The sequence below is a fragment of the Peromyscus californicus genome, unplaced genomic scaffold (assembly GCF_007827085.1).
Source record: "Peromyscus californicus insignis strain IS unplaced genomic scaffold, ASM782708v3 Scaffold_11__1_contigs__length_118956290, whole genome shotgun sequence".
Classification (NCBI taxonomy): domain Eukaryota; kingdom Metazoa; phylum Chordata; class Mammalia; order Rodentia; family Cricetidae; genus Peromyscus; species Peromyscus californicus.
In genome coordinates, this window is record NW_026294402.1 from 65,434,965 (window position 1) to 65,462,511 (window position 27,547).

The following is a 27,547-nucleotide window of genomic DNA, read 5'->3' on the forward strand; positions in this document are numbered from 1 at the left end:
TACAGCCTTAGTATTGATTTAATTATATAACATTCATCTTGACTGACTTGGGGCGATAGGACAAAGGAGAAAGAAGAGTAAGATGTAATGTCCATGTACTAAAGGGGGATTTTTTTAAAAAAGGATTTGTGTGTGTGTGTGCAGTGCTCATGGAAGCCAGAGGCTTCAAATGTCCCCGGAGCTGGAATAACAGGTGATTATGAACCACCTCACATGGGTGCTGGAAACTGCATTCAGATTCGCTGCAAGACTAGTATACACTCTTAACCATTGAGTCAGCTCCCCAAGACCCCTCAAAAGGGATTTAAGAACTACTTAATAGCAGGGCAGTGGTGGTGCACGCCTTTAATCCCAGCACTTGGGAGGCAGAGGCAGGCAGATCTCTGTGAGTTCGAGGCTAGCCTGGACTACAAAGTGAGTTACAGGACAGCCAGGACTGTTACATAGAGAAACTCTCTCTCTGTCTCTCTCTGTCTGTCTCTGTCTCTGTCTCTGTCTCTGTCTCTGTCTCTGTCTCTGTCTCTCTCTCTCTCTCTCTCTCTCTCTCTCTCTCTCTCTCTCTCTCTCTCTCTCTTTTTGAGACAGGGTTTCTCTATGTAGCTTTGCACCTGTCCTGGAACTCACTCTGTAGCCCAGGCTGGCCTTGAACTCACAGAGATCCACCTGCTGAGAAACCCTGTCTCAAAACCCCAAACAACAATAACTACTTAACCACTTGGATCGGAATGCCTCTAGCACTGAGTGCTGCTGGTAATATGTTTTGAGGGGCTGGAGATCCAACACAGGTGCCCCAGGATCTTAATGCTTAATGCAGGCTTGGGAAGTGTTCTGTCAGTGAACAGTCAGCCCACAGAGCACAAGTCACCATTATACTAATGCTTCAGAAACTTGAAACGATTTAGAGATTTTAATTGATTTGAGATTTTAGTTGAGGTTTAGTCAATTGATTAATGTTGATAATGTCAAACTCTGAAACCTATTCATTTCAATTATACAGGTTAGTACAGCTCATGGTCTCCAATGTGGGACAGTGTTGAACTGGGAAATGGTGCCATCTACTGAAGCAACGTTCCAGAAGCATCCTAACAACCAGTTCATTTTGAAGAACATGAGGTATTTATTTTCTCAAAAAATGTGCCCCTAAGGGCCTGTGAGATGACTCACAGGTGTTCAACTCCCAAACTGATGACCTGAATTCAAGCTCCTGAACCCACACGGTGGAAGGCAGGAGCCCATTCCTACAAGTTGTCCTCTGACCTCCTCCACACGCATGGTGTGGTTTCCCCTGTGGACATCTTAAAAATGTACATCTTCATGCAGTAAATATTCTTTAACTTAATCTCTCCTTTCAGTCAAAGATAGAAGACTGTCCACATGTGTTTGTCATACCCAACGTCACCCTGACGAAGGAATTAAAAAGGTACCAACCTAACTCAAGGAAATGGGACCAAGCCATTAGCCAGCCAGTCCTCTCAAATGTCTGGAAGGGAAATCAGAGAACTGGTGAGTCCTGTGGCACAGTGGAGAAGCAACAGCAACAGATTCCTGCCAGAGAAGGCTGGGAGCTTTATGCCTTGCTGGATCTGAGAGGATAGGGACTCGGGCCAAGAGCAAGACGACAGCCCAAAGCACCAGACAGGAATGGTAGCGGAAGAGAGCAAACAGTGAGTCTTTCTGTGGCAAGGCCAGACCTCTCCACTTGTCTCTTGACCACACATGAAGAATATGGCACCTGGGCCTTTAAATAAGGGGCAGGGAGTTGAGCAGAGAAACCGATTCAACTAGTCGTGGAGAACCAGAGCAGCTGGTATGACAAGCTGTGACAAATACTTCACATTCTAATGGTCAGGGGCCCCACCTGCCTAGCAGTAGGTGGCATCCATTTGTGCAGATTTCAGGTGTGGTTTTTAAACTACAACATTTGTAAATATTTATTGACTGCTAAGAAATGCCAGGTTTTTGTTGTTGTTGGTGTTTGGTTTTGTTTTTTTTCGAGACAGGGTTTCTCTGTGTAGTTTTGGTGCCTGTCCTGGATCTCAAGCTGTAGACCAGGCTGGCCTCGAACTCACAGAGACCCTTCTGGCTCTGCCTCTCAAGTCTGGGATTAAAGGTGTGTGCCACCACCGCCCAGCGAAATGCCAGTTTTATGAGAAGGTTGTAACATGAAAGAGAAACAGGTAAATATTTTTGAATGACTGAGAGGGTGGAGGTATGTCAACAAATATGAGGAAAATATTTTAAATTCTCTAATATACTCAGACATTTAAAACACAGCAGTCTTTAAATTTTTTTGAAGCTTTAAAAAATTGTATGCGCATTAGTATTTTGCCTGTGTGTGCACCACATGTGTGCAGTGTCCACAGAGGCCAGAAAAGGGGCGTTGGATCCTCTGGAACTGGAGTTACAGCCAGTTGTGAGCCATCGTGTTGGTGCTGGGAATTGAACCTGGATCCTCCAGAAGAGCAGTCAGAGCTCTTAGCAGCTGAGTCATCTCTTGGTCCAACACTGCAGTCTTAGAAGAGGAACAAAAAGTCATGAAAAAATCAAGGTAAAGCATTTAAGAATTGAAATTATGATTTCAGAGATTAAAATTCAGTACAAGGACTGAAAGATAAAAACAAGAAACTCAAGGTGTTAAGAAAAAGAAAGAAAGAAAGAAGAAAGGAAGGAAGGAAGGAAGGAAGGAAGGAAGAAAAGAAAGAAAGAAAGAAAGAAAGAAAGAAAGAAAGAAAGAAAGAAAGAAAGAAAGAAAGAAAGAAGAAAGAAAAAAAGAAAGAAAGAGAAAGAAATCAACAGGAAAGAAAAGGTGCAGCCTGGAGATGAAATATCTCTAATAGGGGTTTCTTAAAGAAAGGGGAGGAAGAAATGATGAGAAAAATTCTCGAACTACAGACGAGTTCGAAATTTTAACATACTCAGTTGCCTGCTGAGAGATCTTTTGTCCCCTGCAAACAAGGCTGCTGGAAGCATTTATGGACAGGTCTGTTTGAATCCTAGCTCCTGGTCCTTCAGGGTATATACCCAGTAGGGGGATTTGCTGGGTCAAATGGTCACTCTGTGATTAGCTTTGTGAAGAAGTGTCAAACTGTGTTTCATGGCAGCCACACAATTTTACATTCCCAAGCAACAATGTTAAGAGTGCTACAGTATCTTCCACACCAACACTTGTTACTGTTTTGGTCTGTTTTTAGAGACAGGCTCTGTTTTCCAATCTGGCCTTGAGCATGTGGGCTCACATGGTCTTGTGTCAGCCTCCCAACTATCTGGGTTCACGGCTCATCTTTTTGATAGTAGTCATAAGTGGGGAGGTGAAGTGGTGTATATCGTGGTCACACTGATTTTTTTTTTGGGGGGGGGTTTCAGGTTTTAGTGAGTACCTTAGAAATGATCATAATTCTTTTTTTAAAAAAAAATCAAAACCTGGGCTGGAGAGACGGCTCAGAGGTTAAGAGTGCTGACTGCTCTTCCAGAGGTCCTGAGTTCAATTCCCAGCAACCACGTGGTGGCTTACAACCATCTGTAATGAGATCAGGTGCCCTCTTCTGGCATGTAGACGTACATGCAGGCAGAACATTGTATACATAATAAATCTTTAAAAAAAAAATCAAAACCTGCTGGGTGGTTGGTGGTGCACGCCTTTAATCCCAGCACTCAGGAGGCAGAGGCAGGTGGATCTCTGAGTTGAAGGCCAGCCTGGTCTACAGGGCAAGTTCCAAATTCTAGGACTACAGGGAGAAACCCTATCTCAGTGGTGGTGGTAGTGGAGGGGATAAAACCTGATAATATGGGGCTGGAAAAAAGGTTTCAGCAGTTCAGACCCATGTTCAATTCCCAGCACCCACATCTGAGGCCCTCTTCTGGCATCCTTGGACACTGCATTCATGTGGCGTACATACATACACACAGGCAAACACTCCTACACGTAAAATAAAATAAATGTAAAAAATAAAAATAATAACCCTGATATTGTTACCTTTAGTTTCCTGGGCAACTACATATATACCCCCCAATATTCTCAGTTTTATCATCTGCTGTAATTCTATAACTTTTAGCTCTCAGAGTATACTGCTTTGCATAATCCTATTTTCATCATCAATATGATTTCATAATCAATAATCTATTATTTAGATCTATTCTTATTCAGTATTCCTCTCCATCCCCCTGCTTCTTGAGACTCTTAAAATTAGCCAGGCTAGCTTCAACCTTGCTCTATAGCCTAGGCAAGCTTTGAATTTACCATCCTCCTGCCTCAGCTTCCTGAGTGGCTGAGATGATAAGACTGGGCCACCAGGCAGGCTCAGCTGTAAATATTTCTTTGAGCTCCATTGCTTTCTACACCTAATTTTTCCTTTGTTTAGTTTCTTCTTTATTCTAAAAAATGTTTATAGTCAGGTGTGGTGGTGTCTGCCTTTAATATCAACACAATGGTGGCAGAGGCAGACAGATCAGAGTTTGAGGCCAGCCTGGTCTACATAGTGAGTTCTGGGTCACTAAGAACTGTATAGTGAAACCCTATCCAAATACGTAAATAAACAAACAAAGGAATGAACAGATAGAACCTTTTTTGTTGTTGTTTGGGGTTTTGTTTGTTTGTTTTTCAAGACAGGGTTTCTCTGTGTAACAGCCCCACTGTCCTGAAACTCTCTTTGTAGACCAGGCTGGCCTTGAACTCACAGAGATCCCCCTGCCTCTGCCTCCTGAGTGCTGGGCTTAAAGGTGTGTGCCACCACACCCCACAAATAAAATTGTGTATTGTTTGTGTGCATAATGGGAGGCTGGTGCACGTGCCTCATTTGGCTTGTGGACCAAAGGACAACTTGGTGAGTGTCAGTTCTCTCCTTCTACAGTTCTGTAGTTTCCAGGGATTAAACTTAGGTCGCCAGGCTTGCATAGCAAGGACCTTACTCTCTTAGCCACCTCACTGGCTCACCTGATTTTTCTTTTCTTTTTCTTTTTCTTTTTTTCCAGAGCTGAGGATCGAACCCAGGGCCTTGTGCTTGCTAGGCAAGCGCTCTACCACTGAGCTAAATCCCCAACCCCTGATTTTTTTTTTCATGCAAGATTATTTCTTCTTCTTCTGCATGGTGAACACCCTACAGGGCATCCTTTAAGCAGTTATCTGTTGGCAATCTAGAGCTTTTCTTTTCTTTTCTTGAAGCCTGTTGTCGTCTGTCCTTGAGGTCGGCGGTGAGCTCAATGGTAGTGTGCTGTTAAACTGTTTCTCTTTTCTTTTTCTTTTTTTTTTTGTGGCTACATTGAGCCTATCTTAGTTCATTGAAGTTCTATTCTAATGTGGACTTGAGTATTTATTTTTATTAATTCTTCTTTGGCTCTGTAGAGTTTCCTCAGTCAGTGGGCTACTAGACATCATCTCTCTAAGACCAATCCTTCTTCTCTTTCTTCCCCTAGAACCTCAATGAAACTGACTGTGCCTTATTGTGTCTAATATAGCTTTCACTCTGCTTTATGGTTCTGATTGATATATATATATAGATATATCTATATATATCTATATATATATATCACTCCCCGGTGTCTACATTCATTATTTTCATTTTTGAATTACTCATTGCTTCATTCTGGAATTCATTTCATTCTCTTTGTTTGGGGATTAATCAACTAATGCCATTAAAAAATTGGTATTAACTTTTTTTTTTCTGAGACAGGGTTTCTCTGTGTAGCCCTGGGTATCCTGGAGCTCACTCTGTAGACCAGGCTGGCATTGAACTCAGAGATCCACCTGCCTCTGCCACTGGAGTGCTGGGAATAAAAGTGTGCACCAACACTACCTGGTGGTATTAGAATTCTTGATTTCCAGAATTTCTTGTGTGGCAAATATGCTGTGTCGTTGTTTTAAAAGCATATTTCACGGCTTCCTGCTAAAGTTTTCAGCTTTTTTTTTGTTTCCTAAACACAGTAATCATCATTGTTTTTCCAAATCTGTGTCTGGGAATCCCAGGTTCTGGAGTCTTCTGTCACTTCTTTTTCCTGATGGTTCGGACTCGTGACTTCTCCTCTCTGTGTGTCTCTTTTCCTAAGTCCAGGCTGTTGAGCTTGAGGTGATTTTTACAGACATCACCTGATGCTAACTTCCTCCTCAAAGGATTCTGGTCGTATCTGCCAAGTGCTCATAGTAGTTAGCAGTGCAGGACAGAGCTGTGTGGTTCCCATCACCGCCTGGCCTGGAGGACTGTGGTCCACACCCTCCCTCTCAGAATACAGCTCTGTATACCCTTATACAAAACCTGGTGTGGATCACCATCCTTGGAGTGCTACTTGCATTCTAGCCTTCATTCCTGCAGCCCAGGAAGGCTTCTATAAGCAATTTAGTGACTCATTTATCTCTACAGGGTCTGCACAGAATACAGGAAAAACCTGCTTCCAAATGGCTCACTCAGGGCCCCAGTTCTAACTCATGTCTTGCTTCTAATTCCTACAAAATTACAAGATGTTTCATGATTTTTAAATCTCTTTAGTTATCTGCAGTGGGATGGCAAGTGCCAATTATCTAGCCCAGATGTTCTGCCTAAACGGACTTTTCCTAAGGAATTATGTATGCAACTTTACACGTGTGCTGATATCTCAGTTTTATATCTTTGTCTTCATCTTTCTTTGAACACCAGATGTATCTGTTCAACTACTTATTCTATATCTCCACCCTATTATTTCATGGGAACTCCAAGCCCAAAGAGACAAACAATCAGATTTATATCTATGTGTCATTCAATTGTTAAGTCCAAAGTTTCAGCATGTGCTTTAGTTTTCAGATTTATTTATTTATCTTTAATATGTACCTGGTGCCCACGGAGATCAAAAGAGGGTTTTAGATCCCATGGAACTAGAAAGACAGATGGTTGTGATCTGCCATGTGGTGCTAGGAAACAAACCCAGGACCACGGAAAGAGCCGCCAGTGCTCTTAACTGTTGAGCGGTTTCTCCAGGTTTTATTACTGTTGTTATCATTATTTTAGGCAGGATCTCACCTGGTATCCTTGGCTGGCCTTGAATTCACAGATGGGCCTGCCTCTGCCTCCCAAATGCTGAGATTAAAGGCATGTGCCCCCCTACCTCGCAAAACAACAAAATTTATCATAATACAGTGTTCTGTTTGCATGTATCCCTGCAGGCCAGAAGAGGGCACCAGATCTCATTACAGATGGCTGTGAACCACCATGTGGGTGCTGGGAATTGAACTCGGGACCTCTGGAAGAGCAGCTAGAGCTCTTAACCTCTGAGCCATCTCTCCAGCCCCCCAAAATTTAAATTAGAAATATACAAAGAAGTACCATTAGTGATTTTTAGCTCGGCTACCAATAATAGACAAAATAATCCAACCCACACAGTTGTGCTCGCCTTGGCAGCACATCTATTACAACTGGAACAATACGGAGGAGATTAGCATGGCCCTGTGAAAGGGTGACACAAAAGTTCAGGGAGCATTCCATATTCAACAGCAAAACACAGGCCAGGCGGTGGTGGTGCACGCCTTTAATCTCAGCACTTGGAAGGCAGAGGCAGGCTGATCTCTGTGAGTTCCAAGCCAGCCTGGTCTACAAATCGAGTTCCTGGACGGACAGTCAGGACTAAAAAGAGAAACCCTGTTTTGAAAAACAACAACAGCCGGGCGGTGGTGGCGCACGCCTTTAATCCCAGCACTCGGGAGGCAGAGGCAGGCGGATCTCTGTGAGTTCGAGGCCAGCCTGGACTACCAAGTGAGTTCCAGGAAAGGCGCAAAGCTACACAGAGAAACCCTGTCTCGAAAAACCAAAAAAAAAAAAAAAAAAAAAAAAAAGAAAAACAACAACAATCCACAACAAGAAAAAATGAACAAAACAAAACAAAAAACCACGAAAAGTTGACAGTGCTAATCAACCTGACTTAAACCCAGTAACAACACATTTTCACCAAGGCAGCATTGTACATTTACCAAATTATATTATACTCTGACCCATAAAGCAAATGCTAATAAATCTAAGAACAAATGAATTCATGGGGAAAAAAAAGGATTAAATTAGATAACAGAAAAGTATTTGAAAACTCCCCTACAAATAACTGGAAGCTAATAAAAACAACACTTTCAAATACCTGGGCCAAGGAAGATCAGGAAAAAATATTTTTAACTGAATAAAGATAAAACCACAACTATTAAAAATTTTGGAATGCCATTAAAGCAGTGTTCTCAGAGAAAATTATAGCATTAAATATTTTTTGCATTAAATATTTATATTGGAAAAAAAAGGAGGCTTTAAAGTAAGTGACCTTTGCTTCCATTAAACAGAAAGCAAGCAGGGGAGAAACCCGAGAACCTAAGTGGCTCCTGGGCATCAGGTTCCTGGGCTGTGGGCTGCTGGGCAGCCAGTGGGCTCCTGACAGGCTGTGCACTCCAGTGGAGCCAAATCAGGGATGCCCTGGTGAAACATGAACTTGTTCAGAGGATTCAGGAGATGGATCAGTCAGTAAAATGCTTGCCATACAAACATGAGGACCTGAATTCGGGTCCCCAGTGTCCCCTGAGAAGCTAGCCAGTGCACATTTGTAATCTCAGCACTGGTAGGATCCCTGTGGCTCCCAGGCTAGCCAGTCTGGCCAATCAGTGAGCTCCAACTTCAGTGAGAAAGCCTGTCAGAAAAATAAGGTGGAGAGAGACTGAAGAAGACACCTGAGCATTGATTTTTGGCCTGTAATTGAGCACCCACCCCCACCCCACCCCACATATACACATATATAGAAAAAAGAAAAAAGAATTTATTCAAGAAAATTATTTGTCTGAAAACCCAAAATCCCATCAAAGACACTTAGGGTTACTTAGGGTTGTGATGAAACACCATGACCAAAGCAACTTGGGGAGGAAAGGGTTTATTTGACTTACACTTCCAAAGCACTGTTCATCAGCAAAGGAGGTCTGGACAGGAACTCAAAGAAGGCAGGAACCTGGAAGCAGGAGCTGATGCAGAAGCTGTGGAGGAGTGCTGCTTATTGACTTGTTTTCCCCTGGCTTGCTCAGCCTGCTTTCTTATAGAACCCAGGACCCAGGACCACCAGCCCAGAGGTGCGGGGGGGGGGGGGGGGGGGGGGGGGGGCGGGGGGGGCCGCCCCCCCCCCGCCCCCCCACCCCGTCCCCCACCCCCCCACCCCCGCTTCATGGCAAGCTCTTTTACCCACTGAACCATAGGCCAGTCATTGACAGTTTTAAGGAATCCCAGTAAGAAAACAAACAAACAAACAAACAAAAAACCTTTGGGTGTGAAAGTCTTTCCTTGGGATCTTAATATATTTAGGTACTGGGATTTGGACCACTGCCTTTTGTATATTGGATGAGCTCTCTGCCTCTGAGCTATATATATCATAAGCCCCTAAGTTGGACTGTCAAGTGAAAAATTTCCAAGGAGACAGAGGAAGACCACTTATTGCAGAACTCTGAAGTCTTCTCTGTGGAGTCCTGACAGGTTGCTGTATGCCTCTGGAGTGAGGCAGGAGAGCTATGACCCACTGGTGTAACTCTCCAAGGTCTCTCTGACTTCAGGCCCGAGTGTTTAGTGAGGACACAGAGAGCATCTTACAACAGAGCTGTCTTCTAGTAAAGGCACAGAATGTCTTTCTGTTCCCCATGGTTCTGGGGACCAATCCCAGCACCTCCTACATGCTAGTCAAGTACTCTACCATTGGACTACATCCTCAGCCCAAGACATTTTTCGTCTAAGTGTTTTGTTACATCTACGGATTTCCTGGGGGCAAAAGGCGTGGCACAGGGAGCTTGCAGAGGTCAGGGGACAACTGGCAGGAGTTGTCTGTCTCCTGCCAATGAGGGTCCGTGGAACCGAACTCAGACTGTCAGGTTTGGTGGCAGTCACCTTTACCTGCTGAGCCACCTCACAGGCCTTTTAAATTTTTTTATTTTGAGGCGGGGTCTTACTATGTAGCCATTACCTGACCTGGAATTCGCTATGTAGACCAGAGCAGCCTCAAACTCACAGAATCCACCTGCCTCTCTCTACCTCACAAGTGCTGGGGTTACTTATTTATTTATTTGAGACTGGGTCTCCTGTCTCCCAGGCTAGCCTCACACCGGCTATGTACCCAAAGAAGACCTTGAACTTCTGATCTTCCTGCCTCCGTTTCTCGAGTGCTGAGATGACTGGTATGAACTACCGTGTTAGTATTGGGGATAGAACCTAGGGCTTCATGCGTACTAGGCAAGCAGTCTAGTAACTGAACTATACCCCGTACTCAACCCAGCCAAAGGCATCTTTTCATGTTTCGGTAGATCCTGAGAAATATGCTACTAATTGCTACAACAAACAAAGTCAGGTCTAGCTGAAATAGTAAGGTAAGATTACTGCCAGTCACTGATGGCCGACAGCCCCTCTCCCCCATCCCCCCGCCCCCCGCCCCCAGTAGGAAGACTTTATTATATATAGTGTGGCTCTGGAAAGCCTGAGTCTCCCGACATCCATTGCCACACCGAAGTCTGGCTGTATCAGTTAGTCTTGAGATACTGAAGAAGCAAACAACAGAACACTAAAAACAGAGAAAGAATTGGGAAGTTTGAGCCCGGTGTGGCCCAAAGCACGGCAAGAACCATTCTCTGAGGTAACACAGCATGAAGAAGTGAAAGAAGAAAGCACAGCCCATACGGATAGCAACACTTCCAGGATTTGCCTTCAGGTGGAGCGACTGGCCAGGACCTGGTTGATGATCATGCGTGTTTAGGATTTGAATATGAACTAGCAGAGAAGGGGAACTGGAGACAGCAAATAGCAACAGGGTTAACTTCTGACCAAAGTTAAGGAGTAAGGGAGTTAGCAAGGCATCTTTTCTGGTCTCACAAACTCTTTGTGGGGGATAAACTGAGGCAGAGCAGCAGCTCTCTTTGGAATCTGTACTGTGTGTGTTTATGTACCGAGAGTACTTGGAAAACAAAAATAAAGTTTTAATATTTTAGGTAGGGAATAAATAAGAGTAGAAGTCAATGGAATGGCAACAAAAACAATAAGGAAACACTGAACCAGACCTGACTCTGCCAGATCAACTGAACAGCTGGACACTGGCTGTGCTGTTTAGGAACTTAAAGAAAGAAGACACAACTCTCTGGTGTCAGGAAGAAGACCGAGGACACCAGTGCATATCAATCCATGTTTGTTTGTTTTCAACTTTAGGTCCAGCTGCATGGTGGTGGCACACGCCTTTAATCCCAGCACTCGGGAGGCAGAGCCAGGCAGATCTCTGTGAGTTCGAGGCCAGCCTGGTCTACAAAGCGAGTTCCAGGAAAGGCACAAAGCTACACAGAGAAACCCTGTCTCGAAAAACCAAAACAAAAAAAAAGGATAAACTTTAGGTCCAAAAAGCTTTGCCAATAAAATTTTATAAATCATAAATGTTTTACACTAATTCTATTATAAACTCTTTCTAGGAAATAGATGAGTGACTGCCTCAACTTGTATGTTCTGCAGCAGCCTAAAACTAAAACCAAACATAAGAAAAGAAAATTGTAGAGCAACACTCCTCATAGAGATAAAAAATCCTTAAGATTTTCAGTAGCAGGACTGGAGAGAACTCACGGTCTGGAGTACACACTTCCTAGAAGAGCTTAGGAATCTGGCCAGTCCATTGCCACATCAAAGTCTGTGTCAGTCAGTCACAAGGCACCAAATGAGCGATACTAAATACAGAGAAAGAATTTGGAAGTTTGAGCCTGGTGTGGACCAAAGTTCAGTTCCTATCACCAGTGTCAGATGGTTCATAACAATCTATAATTCCAGCTCCAGGGGATCCAATATCTACTTTTTGACTTCACAGGCACCTGAGCTCAACATGTACAAACCCTCACACAGATACACATAAACACATAATTTTTAAAAAAATGTTTAAAAAAGGTTTTAACAAATGAAAACCAGTGATATATTAATAGATCATGTATCATTACCAAATGTGTGTATCACAGAGTACATGCTTCATTAAAAAAATGGTCCATTTAAGCCACTATATTCTCATGTTGAAAAGTTTTATAGTTTTTTAATAGCTTAAAAATATCATTTGACAAAAATTCAACAGTCACTCATGATAACTCACAGCAAAGTGAGGGGCTAGAGAGATGTCCCAGTGATACTTGCTGCTCTTGCAGAGGACCTGAGTTCAGATCCCAGCACCCACATGGTGGCTCACAACCATCTATAACTCTAGTTCTAGGGGATCTGATGCCCTCTCTGGCTTCCAGAGGTACCAGGCACACACAAGTTGTACAGACATGCACTGGGCAAAACAACTACATACATACAATCTTAAAGTTTTTCTTTCCCCCCCTGCATTCAGCTGGTGACCTCAACTTTCTTCCTTCCCGAATCCTCTCTGTCCCCAGAAATCCTGCCCAACCTCTTCCTGCCTAGATATTGACCATTCAGCTTTTTACTGAACCACTCACAGTAACACATCTTCACACAGTGTAAAGGAATATTCCTTAATAGTTTCTCTCCTTAGCTTCAATCAAATGATGTTACTCTATGACAGCATGTACCACATTTTATCCCATCAGTCCACTTTACCCTTCTTCTTCTTCTTCTTCTTCTTTTTTTTTTTTTTTTTTTTTTTTTTTGGTTTTTCGAGACAGGGTTTCTCTGTGTAGTTTTGGTGCCTTTCCTGGATCTCGCTCTGTAGACCAGGCTGGCCTCAAACTCACAGAGATCCGCCTGGCTCTGCCTCCCAAGTGCTGAGATTAAAGGCGTGCACCACCACCTGGCCACTTTACCCTTCTATTTCCTACCCCATCCTGACCTTCTTAAGGATGAGTCTGTATTTATTACGTCTTGCATGAGTATTGGTTGATAACTCATTAAGAGATTATGAATTAATTACCAGGGATGTAAGGTAGTTACTGAGGCATCTTCCCAGCCCACCTGCACTGTTCCTGTTCAGTACATGGCTTGAAGTCTTAGCGAAGCAGTAAGTCAAGGGAAAGAAATAAAAGTGATACAAATAGGAAAGGAAGAAGACATCAGAAAACTTTGAATTAGGTCTGATAAACACATCCAGAAAACTGCAGAATATAAAATCAAAATATAGAAATTAGTAGCCTTTCTTGCTACCAATAAGTTATTGAGCAAGAAATCAAGAAAAAAAATTCCCATTCATAATAACTTAAAAAACAAAGACAAAACAAACAAACAAAACCACTCTTGGATTAACCTAACAAAGGAAGTGAAAGACCTCCATTATAAAACTTTAGACACTGATCTGGGCATGGTAGCACATAGTTGCAGTACCAACACATGGCTGGGCTGAGGCTAGATGAAGAAATCCAGGGTCGTCCTTTGGCTATAGAGTGAGCTAAAGGCTGGTCTTGATTACGTGAGTATCTGTCTCTAATGAAATATGAAGAAGAAAGAAATTGAAGAAGACACTAGAAGATGAACATGGTTGATAGAATTAAAATTGTGAAGTGGTTATAATACCCAAAAGCATCAAAAGATTCCAAACACTTGTAAAATTCCAGTGACTACCTTCACAGAATTTGAAAAAAAAATCTTAAATTTCATGTGGAAACCCAGTAAAATGCTAAATATATACCTATCCTGTGCTTAGTAATTCTACCAATAGATATGTAGCTTCCAAAACTGAGGGCATATATCTACAAAAGACATATGCAAGCTTTTCTCATTCTCAGGCCATGTTGGCTGTTGCCCTAGGTTGGGAGTCATCTTTCACTTAAAGCAGAAAGCTGGTGACCACAAAGAAGATGAAAAAGTCTTTGGCTTTGATCAACTATAGCTACGACCTTTTATGAAAAGCTGACAGTATGTGCTAGTGTGCAAGCTGACTCTGAAGATGATCAGATAGGGCAAAGTGCAACTGGTTATTCTTGCCAACAGCCTTGCTTAGAGAAAATCTGAAATAGAATACTACGTCACGTTGGCCAGAACTGGTGTCCTTCAGTACAGGGGCAATAACACTGAGCTGGGCACAGCATGTGGAAAATCCTACACAGTGTGCACATTGGCTGTCACTGATCCATTCATTCTGACAGCGTTTGGAGCATGCCAAAACAGACTGAAGAAAAGTGAGCCAGGAAAGCATTTCCTTAATAAAGCTTGTCCACAAAACAAAACAAAACAACAACAACAAAGACAGATACAAGAATTTTCGTAGCCTTATTCTTCAGCTTTTCTTACAATAGCCATAAACCATGAATGACCTAAATATCTATTGAGAGGAAAATGAATCTTCAACTGGTAAATTCAGACAATGTAACATCACACAGCAGATTACAAGAATGGGTTATTGGCACATATACCAACATCATTTTACACACTGTGGTATGTAAGAAAGACCCCCAAAAGAGTGAATAGCATCTAAATCCATCATAAATGTTAAAAATTACATACAGAATTAATTGACTATGACATAACTCAGAAGAGTGGTTATCTGGGAGGAGGTGGATACTGATTGGAAAGCTATGTAATGGATTCTTCCTGGCTGCTAAAAACGTTCTCTGTCTTGAGTTGGATATATTTGAACACACATAAAGCAATGTTGAACAGGGAATCATGTGTACAACAGTCGTTTCATTAGATTTGATCATCTAGGGCTGGAGAGATGCTCAGTGGCTAATAATGGCTGTTCTTGTAGAGGACCCAAGTTTGGTTTCCAGCACCCACATGGCAGCTCACAACAATGTGTAACCCTGGTTCCAAGGGATCCAATGGCCTCCAAGGACACTATACACACACAGTGCACAGACATACATGACAGCAAATTGTCATACTCATAAAAATAAATACTGTAAAAAATTCTATTGCCTAGTGACTTTATAGCCTTATTAGTTTTTGTATAGTCTATGATGTTCACATGTTGGAAAATTAACAGCACATTTCTTCAAATCTGTCCCTATCAATAAGCAACAGATGAAAAATATGCATATGTACATATTTGTTGTTGTTTGTATTACAGAAGGATGTGTCATGAACATTTCCTTTGCTTGTGAATGTTTTCTATCCTAAATTTTTCTACAAACATCCAGATTTTCCCATAGGCAACTGATCTGTTCCTACTGTGAACTGTGTGTTCGTTATGGCAAACACAGTCTGCTGCGGCTCACAGACCCCCATTAGTGCTGCAAAAATTTAATTCTCAGCCGAGCATTGGTGGCGCACACCTTTTGTCCCAGCACTGGGGAGGCAGAGGCAGGAGGATTACCTTTGAGTTTGAGGCCAGCCTGGTCTACAGAGCGAGTTCTGGGACAGCCAGGGCTACACAAAGAAACTCTGTCTTGAAAACAAACAAACAAAATTATTTCTCAATGCAGGGCCAGCTCTCGTTGAGGTGAATCTCTGACAGCTTCAACTGTACTACCTGGATTATGAAGTCTCCTAGGCCATAGTAAAAATGAGGCTGGAGGATCGCCCATGCAACTGTACTACCTGGATTATGAAGTCTCCTAGGCCACAGTAAAAATGAGGCTGGAGGATCGCCCATGCAACTGTACTACCTGGATTATGAAGTCTCCTAGGCCATAGTAAAAATGAGGCTGGAGGATCGCCCATGCAACTGTACTACCTGGATTATGAAGTCTCCTAGGCCACAGTAAAAATGAGGCTGGAGGATCGCCCATGCAACTGTACTACCTGGATTATGAAGTCTCCTAGGCCATAGTAAAAATGAGGCTGGAGGATCGCCCATGCAACTGTACTACCTGGATTATGAAGTCTCCTAGGCCATAGTAAAAATGAGGCTGGAGGATCGCCCATGCAGCTTTTAAGGACCAGACATGAAAATCGCTTACATCAGTTCCACCCACATCCCATCAGCCAAACTGCTAGGGAGGTTTCAGCCTAAGTGCCTCAGCACCAGGGAGAAGAACACACATATTTCCCTGCAGCTTCACTTTCCCTGCAGCTCTCCATAGGCTGTGAATGTATAGCTCAATATGTCTGGCAGAAGGCCCTGAACTCAGTCTCCAGCACCACAAAAAGGTAAAAAACAAATGAATGTAAGGTTAGTGATGGACAACAGAGAAGCATCCCTCATCCCTAATATGTGGCAGATACAGGAAAAAAGAAAACGTGGATGGAAGGAGAGGCCTCCTCAAATTCTCACACAGAGATAATTCATAATCTCCAGACACCTATCCAGAGAAGAAACATTGTCACCCTCCTTTCCTTTAATGCAGTAGTAACACATATGTATTGTTCCTTTGTAAACTAGGCTGACACCCATAGCAGGGGCACTTACAGTGGGACAGCTGCTAACCAGTGTGACCGACTTCTGCCTGGGTGAGGACCATGAATCAGATGGATTTATTATGAACCTGTTTTTCCAGTTGTAAATGTTACTCTAATTATGTGGTTTAATTATCTATTACTCACGTCTAAGAAATATAAGTTCCAAAATTCAAAGAAAAGTCTTCACCGCTTTGAAGAGCCACAGCTAGGCCTGCTTCACAGAAACTTCAGGCAGGCTCACTGAAGCCTTGGGAACAGGACAGCTGTGGAAGTATGGCCGTGGAAGGGCCGGCTCACCCTGCAGCTGTGCCTGCCTCACCTTGCCCCACTCCAGCTTTGAAGTAAAATCAAAGGCAACGGCTGACCTGCCGTTCTGGTGCTCCTGGCCTGGAGAGTATTCATTTCCTTGGACAACTTGGTTTCCTGACCACCATGAAGAATAAAGGTAGGCCTCGAGGGACCGTAGTTACTCCTACTGTTGTACACACACACACACACACACACACACACACACACACACACACACACACGAGAGAGAGAGAGAGAGAGAGAGAGAGAGAGAGAGAGAGAGAGAGAGGTTTACAGCTTCTTATAGGTTTAATAACCTCGGATTGCTTGTGTGGTCACTCAGTGTTTGAACCTAGACAGGCCTTTTGGTCAAGTCTGGTTCACTATACATTAAAAGATTAGTCAACATCTTTACGTTTGAAAAGTAAATGTTCGAAGATGTGTCATCAGTGAAACAGAGTCAAAGCGGAGGTAGTCACCACCCCTTCCCACAAAAGGGGGATAAAAATCTTAGCTGAAATGTGCAGCTTCCCACACTGGTGGCAGTCTTAAGAATGGCCAGCCAGTCCTGTCCGGCAGAATCTTCTACAGATCTCACACTCCAATAGGAATCTTCAGCAGTAATTATTGTCCAGTCACATTTTCCAACCCAGACACTTCTGCTTTCATGAGACAATGAATCTCTGCCTCCATGGCTAGAGGAGTGAGTTTACATGGCAAGGTTTAGAACAAATTTAGAGATAGGTAAATATCAGACAGAGAAGACCAATTCGCATTTTGTCTAGAAACAACTCCTGTACATTTATTCTTTAAAGTGTTTGTCATACTTTAAAAAAAATCTTAGTTATTTCAAATGGGAAGTCATAAGAAAATGTGCACATTTTAAATTGCTTGGAGATAGGAGTCTAAGCGGAAGCTCTAGAAGGCAGGGGGACACATGGATCCTAAACTGAGAGGGTGGAGATGTGGGCTTTTACTTTTACTTTTTTTTTTTTTGAGACAGGGTTTCTCTGTGTAGCCCTGACTGTCTTGGAACTTGCTCTGTAGACCAGGCTGGCTTCAAACTCACAGAGATCTACATGTATCTGCTCTTGAGTAATGGGATTAAAGGCCTGCAACACCACTGCCTGGCCCTAGATGTGGGTTTTCTATCTCCAAGTGAATAGTGATTGGTGATTAAAGTCCAGATGGTGGTTAAGGTCCCCCTCTACCATAATGAAAAGGTGGGGTGTGTATCTAAGAGTACAAACTTCTATAAGTGTGAACTTTAAATTGACTAAGGACAAACACATACTTTATTTAGTTATGCAGTAAGAAAGCTGGATGTAAGCAGTGCACTGTGGGCATGGGTGAATGACGCCAGCAAGCAAGCACCATCTTTCTCCTACACCATCTTTGTGTCACCCCCAGTCTTGAAAGATCATAAGCACCCTTCCAATTCTGTATGTATGCTCTGGTAATAAAAGGGCAGAATGATGACATTCAAGTCTTCCCTTTGCCAGATGCCTTATGTATTTATTTATTTATTTATTTATTTATTTATTTATTTATTTATTTATGCAGTGCTGGGTATTGAGCTGAGGCCATTTACATGCTAGGCAAGCACTCTACCACTGAGCCACATTCCCAGCCCTGTCAGGTACTCTTAATGGGAAAAGTAAACTTCTGAAGTTTCTGTCTACATATAGCTCATGGTCCTAAACTGTGGCACATGGCTCTTCCTAATGTCAGAGAAAAGAATTGGGTGTTTGATCTTCCCATATAGAAGAAAACTAGAGAAAGAGGGATTAAATGGGCATGTATTGACTTGGCCTCTAGTACCTCCTCCAGTATAACCCTGAGTACTAGAATGTTTGAATGAAGGTAACAGGAAGGTGTTAGCTTAGAAGAGAGTCTACAGATGAAACAGGATGTTACAGTGCTGAGTAGAAAACCGGAGGATGGCAATATTGCTGAATTTGAGGGGAAGGAGTTTTGAACAGGAATTATCATCAAAAACTGAGTGGGTGGTTGGCACTTTAAATACTTAAAAGCTTATGTTATATTTTAGTGCTCAGCAGGTGACAGGAGAATTTAGAAAGAGCAAATGCAGTGCAGTAGCAGGGACAGGAGCCATGTCAAAAGGAGTTCAGAGGAAATGGAAACGCAGGGAAGAAACAGCGAGTGTTGACAGCTGTTTTGGAGTGCTCACTGTAAAAGGAAAGACAGGAACCAAAAAATCCCATTTAAAAACATCACTACGTAGACAAGGATGACCGTTCATTTCTGATCCTAAGTGCTGGGATTACAGGCATGCCCCTCCATGCCCGGTTTTACAAAGAACTTGAGATGCAACCCAGGGCTTCATTCATGCTAGACAAGCATTCTACCAACTGCCCTACATCCTCAGCCAAGAATAAGATAACATTTGAATTTCCCTCCTTCTTACTCTCTGTCCTCATCCTCCTCTTTTTTCTCCCCCTGCTCTTCCTCCTCTTCCTTCCAGTGCTGGGGGTAGAACCCAGCTGTACCAGCCGGGCAATGGTGGCACACACCTTTAATCCCAGCACTGAAGAGGCAGAGGCAGGTGGATCTCTGAGTTCGAGGCCAGCCTGGTCTACAGGGTGAGTTCCAGGACAGCCAGAGCTACACAGAGAAACCCTGTCTCAAAAAACAAAAGAAAACAAAACAACAACAACAACAACAAAAGAATTTCTGTCCTTCTCCTACTCTGTGCTGCTTCTTCTCTTCCTCCTTCCTCCTCTCTTTCTCCTTCTCCTTCAGCCTGCGGGTGGAATCCAGGCCTCTTGCATACACTAAGCAAGGCCTCTGTTCTTACCATATTCTGGATCCTCGTGGCTCCTAACTTTAAACTCAATTCTGATACCGTTTTTTAAAAAATGAATTTCCTTTACCTGACTTTAGCACCTCAGTTAATGGGATGATCCCCCGTTGACCTAATGACTAAGGCCTGTGGACTGCACGTCTGGAATCCATCCCTTCGTACTCCACCTCACTCTTTACATACTAAGAGCTCCCTAACTGGTCCTGCTGCCTCCTTTCTCAACACACCATGCATGAGAATCCCCCTGCTGCCTCTCCAGACATGTCTCATCATCTCTCCCTTGCAACACACATGCAGTTTCCTGACTGCGATACTCTTTCAAGTCTCCTGTTTCCCTGCACGCTGATTCTGCAGCTTCGCCTCATCACCACGTCTTTTTTTTTTTTTTTTTTTTTCGAGACAGGGTTTCTCTGTGTAGCTTTGCGCTTTTCCTGGAACTCACTCTGTAGTCCAGGTTGGCCTCGAACTCACAGAGATCTGCCTGCCTCTGCCTCCCGAGTGCTGGGATTAAAGGCGTGCGCCACCACCACCCGGCTTCACCACGTCTTTTTAAAACTCAACTTTAGAGGTGCAGCATGCTCCTGAGACTGTTAAAAAAAATGTCTGAAACTGTTTGATGTCCAGAAGCTTCTGCTTTTTGATGAGTAGCTATGAGAAATTGTTTCATGTCAGAAGCTCCTGCTTTTGATGGGCAGTTGTGAGAAACCTCCCGTTAAGGCCACATCAAACTCAGAGTTACAGATGTTGGCAAGTTGGAATTGTCTGGGTGAATATGGTAGCCCTGGCTGACCTGGACCTCAATATGTAGAGCATGCAGGTCTAGAACTCACAGAAATCAGCCTGCTTCAGCCTCCCCAGTAAAGGGGATTAAAGGCCTACTCCTCCACACCTTACTTTGGTTTTGTTGTTGTTGTTTGTACAGGGTTTCTCTGTGTAGCCCTGGCTGTCCTGGAACTCACTCCTTAGACCAAACTGACTTCCAACTCAGAGATCTGCCTGCTGGGAGTAAAGGGGTATGCCACCATGCCTAGCTTGTTATTTTTAAACAGAATTAGTTGCTTTAAAAAAAAAATCACCAATATGATATTCTTTCAGCCTTCTGAGTAGGAATCCATAGATCCTCTTTGACTGGCATGATCTAAGGGTTATGTGTGTTTGCGTTACATTATTTATCAACTAAGTATCAGTCAAAAGAAATAGCTTAGTCTTTAGAACCGGGCTCTCAAAGCTGTTACTGTGTTGCTACTGTTTGTTACAAAGACACTTTGCCTGTATTAAAAGGGATAACAGTAAGTGCTTTTTGTTGTTGATATCAAATGTTTACAAAGTTGGCAGTTAATAGTAACATTTGTCAAGTACTCTTTCTAAAATTATGCTTGTGAAATTTTTTTAATCTAAAAGAGGGGGCTGGGGGGTTAGACAGACGTAAGAGCACTTGCTGCTCCAGGAGGATTGGGGTTTAATTCCCAGCATTCACAGGGTGGCTCACAACTGTTTGTAACCCCAGTTCCAGGAGATTTAACACTTTCTTCTGGCCTCTGTACACACTGAACACGCACATAGTACACAGATGTGCATGCAGGCAAAACATCCATTTACATAAAATAAAAATATAAAAAAAGAAACCTCACCCTAGATTCTACCTTTCATTAGGAATGTTATTTTAGAACCCTTCCTTCCCACCCACCCGCTCTTTCTCTCTCGGGCTCATGTGACCCAGGGTAACCTCAAATATGCTATGTAGCTGAGGATGAACTTGAATTTCTGATCCTCCGTTCTACCAAATGAATGTCTCCAGCTCCCCACAGCTCTATCTACCTCTGTCACAGATCAGTATTTATATTTTGTCAAGTTACTTTACTTTTTCTTTTATTTCTGAGTGTGAGTCCAAAGATTTCCATACACTAGGCATGTGCTCTACCAGTGAACTACACTCTTCATGTGGCAATCATATTTCTACTGTCCTTTATAGACTTAAATACATATAAATAAAATGTCATAATCTATGATCTTTTCTATTTGTCTTTTTAAGATAAAAAAACATTCATTTACCATTTATTTGCACATGTATGTGTCTATATGGTGTGTGTCTATGCACATTCACCTGTGTGTGGGCACATGAGGAAACAACAGGTTCAAGTTAGGTATCTTTTTATATTCTAAGCCATCTCCTCAGTCCCTGTACTTGGTTTCTCCCAACATCATTTTGGTTAGATGTAACCATATTGCTGTAGGAAACTATAATTGCTTCATACTGAGTACTACTAGAGAATATTATTGCATGACTGTACCACAATCTGTTTATCCACTTTCCTGTTAATTGACATTTGGGTGGCTTCTGAGGTGTGGCCTGCAAATACTGCTGCTATGTGCACAGTCATGTGTTGCTTAACAACAGAGATATCATCTGAGAACATGAGTGATTTTGTCATTATGTGACCATCAAAGAAAGTACTCACACAAACCAGATGGCTATGGTGTCACTGGGTAATGCAGCCTTTTTTTTTTTTCAACAGCTTAAAAAAAAGATTTTGCCGGGCGGTGGTGGCACACGCCTTTAATCCCAGCACTCGGGAGACAGAGCCAGGCGGATCTCTGTGAGTTCGAGGCCAGCCTGGTGTTCAAAGCGAGTTCCAGGAAAGGCGCAAAGCTACATAGAGAAACCCTGTCTCAAAAAAAAAAAATTTTTTTATTTTTTAAATCATGTGCATGCTTGTGTGTCTGTGTGTGTGCAAACAAGTGCAGGTGCTCATAGGGGCCAAAAGAGGGTGTCAGATCCTTGGGAACGAGAGTTACAAGCAGTTGTGGGCAGCCTAACGTAAGTGCAGGAAACTGAACTGGGTCCTCTGCCAGCGTGGTAATATTCTTCCCCACTCAGCCACCTCTCCAGCCCTGGCAGTGCACTCTTATAGACCACCAAAGACTGAAACAGTATGTGACACATGACTGTATTTGTTTTTCAATAGAGCATGTATTTAGAAGTAAATCTCTGGGTCAAAGAAACATGTAGTTCTGTCATTTTCTTCAATAATCCTAGGTGCTTGCTAGGATTCACCTATATTTTCTCTCAGCACTAATGAGTTCCATCCATACCATTATTTATCCTCTCTGATGTAGATATTACACTGGGACCTAAAGACAATGCATCAGTTTGAATATGCTAACTATGATTTTCCTGTACATCTTAATTATATGTACACTTAAATTATATTTAAATATATTTGTTATATTATACTTATGTATGTCAATATGAACTTTGAATTTTCATTTTGATAAAGTGCTTTTTTAAGTCTTGACCATCTTTTACTGAAATTAAAAGAAATTATCATTATTAATTATTATCATTATTGAGACCAGTGTCTCATCATGTTAGCCCAGGCTGGCCTCAAAAGAATATGTAGTTTCAAATGATGTTGAATTTTTGATCCTTTTCCCTCTGCTGAGCCTTCTGTCTCTGCTTTCTGGGTGCTGGGGCTACTGGTGTGCAACACCACACCCAGTTTTATGCAGTCCTGGGGATGGAACTCAGGCTTAAAGCACACTGGACAAGCCCCCTGCCAATGGAGTTGCCTCCCCTAAGGGCAGACATTGATTTTTGTTTTGTTTTGTTTTCAAGACAGGGTTTCTTTGTGTAACAGTCCTGGCTGTCCTGGAACTCACAGAGATCTGCCTGCCTCTGCCTCCCAAGTGCTGGGATCAAAGGCATATGCCACCACCGCCCCACATGGGCAGACATTCTTAATCACACTACAGTCATCTCTGTAAGTCCTTCCCTTTGTTGTTGGTGCTTTGGTGGGTATTTATAAGTCTTTTCCTACCACAAAATCCTGACCACACACTCCCAAAATGGCTTTGAGGAGAAACATCTGTGAACAAGTAATGTGTTCCTCCCTCTGGCTACTCAGTTCAATGGAAAAGGATCCTTTGAAAAAAATTTCCTGGGTCAGACAACCATGTGGCTACACAAAAGTTTGATCATTATCCCTATTTGTCCTAGAATAATATATAGAACATAATAATGTCCCATTGTTGTGGAATACTTGTTTAACTATGCAAAGATATATTGCCACCACTGCCCAGCTAAGCCTCCATGTCCTTATTTGGGAGCTGGTTGGTGGCTCAAAGAAATCCCCACTACATCCCATCTCCAGGTTACCTGTCACAGATCACTGCGCACACTCTGATGACACTTTGCATGTCTTTTCACTCACTTTTCTCTAGTATATCTGCACACTGAAACTGGTAGTATGTGTGTCCCTATATTCTTTGCATGATAATCTTTATTTATTATTATTATTATAATTATTATTGAAACAGGGTCTCACTATGTAGCCCTGGCTAGCCTGGAACTCTTTTTTTTTTTTTTTTTTTTTTTTTTGGTTTTTTTTCGAGACAGGGTTTCTCTGTGTAGCTTTGCGCCTTTTCCTGGAACTCACTTGGTAGCCCAGGCTGGCCTCGAACTCACAGAGATCCGCCTGGCTCTGCCTCCCGAGTGCTGGGATTAAAGGCGTGTGCCACCACGGCCCGGCGCCTGGAACTCTTTATGGTGACCAGGCTGGCCTTTAGTGTGTGCTACCATACCTGGCTTAAAAAAAAATCATTATTTTGAGCTGGGCATTAGTGGCACACACCTTTAATCCCAGCACTCGGGAGGCAGAGCCAGGAGGATCTCTATGAGTTCGAGGCCAGCCTGGTCTACAGAGTGAGATCCAGGACAGGCACTAAAACAACACAGAGAAACCCTGTTTCGAAAAAAAAATCATTATTTTGATTCATATTTAGATCTATGATCTACATGAAATTGAGTTGTGCTTTGTGTAAGGTAGCAATCACAATAGAATTTTGTTTGGTGTTTTGAGACATGATGTCACACCGAGGCCACCCTGGCTTGGAATTCATTATGTGGCCCAGATGAGCCTTGATTCATGGTAGCTATTTTGTCTCCATGTAATTCATTAATAAGAAAAAAAAATCTATCTTTCTACCAATGCTTTATGGCATTAATTTGGTAAAAAAATAAGTAAATAAATAAAGTTCATGGTGCTGGAGAGATGGCTCAGGGGTTGAGAGCTCTGGTTGTTCTTGCAGAGTACCTGGGTTTGGTTCCCAGCACCTACAATGGGGCTTACAACCTTCTGTAACTCCAGTTACAGGTGGATCGGCCATACTTTTTTTGGCCTCTAAGAAAAGTGCTTTCATGTGCTTACATACAAACAAGCCAAACACTCATATGCATAAAATAAAAATAAGTCTTTAAAAAAATATCAAGTTCATGGACCTGTTTTGGTTTTCTCTATTTTGTCCCGTTGGTCGATTTTCAGTATCTGTTAATACCACACTCTACAACATTACTGCTATACCAATATTTATATGTATAATTCAGCTATTATTTGGCTTAAACAGGCTTATTGGGAAATGTTATCATTTTTCCTATTTTCTACAGAGAAAATATTTTCCAGTTTCAAATAACCCTGGATTTTTGAATTATAACCTGTTTTTATGTTAAAAAAAAACAATAATACTGATACACATCGATCAAGTGCTGATTGTCATTCTTTCTTTAAACAGTTTTGGTAGCATGAGTGAGGCCTGAATTTGATCAAGAGCAAGAGAGATCGACAGCAAGAGTGAAAGAGAGATTGATTATTCTTAGACTTTGCGTCCCATATAAAATCCAAATGAATTCCTCTAATCATACTACAAATAAAGAGGTTAGTGTTTTCATTGAATTATATTGAGTAAGTAAGTTTAGAATGAACTGATGCCTTTACAATATTGAATGTTTTACATCTATGAACTGGATGTCTCTCCCTTTATTTAGGTCTTTAATTCTCTTGATACTGTTTCACAGTTTCCCATGTAGTGACTCCCACAGGTTAGTCTGTTACAAGACACTCAGCATTCTTTATGATATTGTGAATGAATTTGTGTGTGTGTGTGTGTGTGTGTGTGTGTGTGTGTGTGTGTGTGTGTGTGTGTGTGTTTAGAGACCTGGAACCAGATTTTGTGACTGTATATTCGTAATTTTAAGTAGTAAGTTTGGGTTTTGTTTTGTCTTGCTATGTAGCCCAAGCTGGCCTGAAACTCCTTATCACTCCCCCTTGGCTTTCTGAGTTTTGGAGTGCAGGAACGCACTGCTACACTCAGTGTTACTGTTTTTGTTTCTCCCCAAATTTTATTTTGTTCAAAGATGATGCAATGAAATGCAGTTGGTTATCCTATACTGATACTGTGTCCAGAAACTTGACAAATCATCCCCAAATCCCAACAACCTTTACTGATAACATCTAGATAGAGGCTTGTGAATCTATTGTTATGGCCCTACCCTCGCCCCACCCTGCCCAGTGGCTGCTTCGATATGAAGTCACCATGGTGGTATGTCTCACCTGGAGGCACAGGCCCATCAGCCCTCTCTGTATATCTTTCCTTCCTGTGTCTTTTGCTTTTTATAAGGCTTTATTTTTATTTCTTTCTAATTAATTGGTTAACTAATTTTGGTTTTTCAAGACAGTGTTTCTGTACATACACTGGCTATCCTAGAACTTGCTCTGTAGACCAGGCTGGCCTCGAACTCACAAAGATCCACCTGCCTCTTCTGGGATTAAAGGTGGGCACTACTACCGTGCCCAGCTTCCTTCCTGTATCTTAATGATCATTCCTTCTCTGCCTGTCAGGTAAGATTTTAACCCAGATGAACTACCTTATGTGATTTCATATATCCCACCCTCGTTGCAAAGAACTCCTTTGTTAAGCCTTTCTTAAATTATTCGAGTTTGCAGTCCCTGTCCTGCAGTCCAGAATACTGATTGATATTCCTCCATCCTCTCCACCCTTTCTTCGACATAGTCCCCACCAGTGTGCTTTGCTCTTGGTTGATCTGTACACGGAGGATCAAACCATGGGCCTCTCATATGCTAGGCAAACCTCTGAGCTATACCCCATCCCTCCTGTGGTCTGTTCTTCTTGCCACCCACCCAGGAATGGAGATTGAGCCTAGGGCCTCATGGATGATTAACAGGTACCTTACTACTGAGCCTTTTTTCGTTTTGAGAAGAGGTCTCACTGAGTTATCCAGCCTGGCCTTGAACTCTCAAGTTGGTAGGATTACAGGTCTGGGCAGTTCACCATTCATTCATTCTTGTTCATTTATTCTTACTCACCATTCAGACCCCAGATAGCCAGAACACTTCATTGTATTTTTCTACTGAAAAACATGCTCGCCAATTTCCTAGTTTTATTTATATCATTGTCTGGTTCTAGAATTTCTTATTATGTAGATCAAGCTGTCCTTAAGCTCACGGAGATCTGTTGGGGATGGATTAAAGGCATGGACCACCACATCCAGCCTTTCTGTGACTTTTTTTCTTTTTCTTTTTTTTTTTTTTTTTTTTTTTTGGTTTTTCGAGACAGGGTTTGTCTGTGTAGTAGTTTTGGTGCCTGTCCTGGATCTCGCTCTGTAAACTAGGCTGGCCTTGAACTCACAGAGATCCCCCTGGCTCTGCCTCCCAAGTGCTGGGATTAAAGGCGTGCGCCACCCCCGCCTGGCCTTTCTGTGGCTTTTGAAGTTTTGGTTACCTGCATCTTCACTATCTGGTCATTCTATGTGCAGAGCCAATGGCCTCTTCTGCTGTTGTCATTTAATCTACTTTCCAGTCATTGGCTCTTGCCTCCTGTGATCATGACTGGACGCTAGGCCTTATAGGTTGTAGTATTTGTAGAAATATTTGTGAACAAAGGTAAAGTTTTATATCTAAATATAAAGATAACATATTTCCTCTACCCAAGTAGTGGTGGCACTAATACTACAAAGGACATGGGTACTGGGGACATGGTGCTGTTTTCAACATGGTATGATACATAGATGCAGGCTGTCACCATGTGAAGAGTCCCCATGACCACGGCAACTCTTATAAAGGAAAGCATTGAACTGGGGCTTGCTTACAGTTTCAGAGATTCAGTCCATTATCATCATGGTGGGGAGCGTGGCAGCATGCAGGCAGACATGGTACTGGAGAGGTAGCTGAGAGTCCTACATCTTGCAGGCAACAGGAAGTTGACTGAGACACTGGGTGGTATCCTGAGCATAGGAAACCTCAAAGCCTGCTCGCACAGTGACACACTTCCTTCAGTAAGGCCATACTCATTCCAACAAAGCCACACCTGCTAATAATAACATGAGATTATGGGGGCCAATTACATTCAAACTACCACACAGTCCTTGCAA

The 27,547-nt window shown here is 42.5% G+C and overlaps 1 long non-coding RNA gene and 1 other non-coding gene across 3 annotated transcripts in view; both read left to right on the plus strand.

The window, feature by feature from the left end:
• Nucleotides 1–25,036, plus strand: part of LOC128094987 (uncharacterized) — a 35,930-nt gene extending 10,894 nt beyond the window's left edge. The window contains exons 2-5 of one of the 2 annotated variants that reach the window (XR_008213125.1): nucleotides 998–1,113; nucleotides 1,353–1,503; nucleotides 15,296–16,656; nucleotides 24,892–25,036. This is a non-coding gene — a long non-coding RNA (uncharacterized LOC128094987). The remainder of the gene's footprint in view (nucleotides 1–997; nucleotides 1,114–1,352; nucleotides 1,504–15,295; nucleotides 16,657–24,891) is intronic. The other variant, XR_008213126.1, reaches the window with a different exon arrangement.
• Nucleotides 7,346–7,451, plus strand: LOC128105640 (U6 spliceosomal RNA). The gene has a single exon (XR_008216430.1). It is a non-coding gene; the product is annotated as a U6 spliceosomal RNA (small nuclear RNA).
• Nucleotides 25,037–27,547: the final 2,511 nt, after the last annotated feature.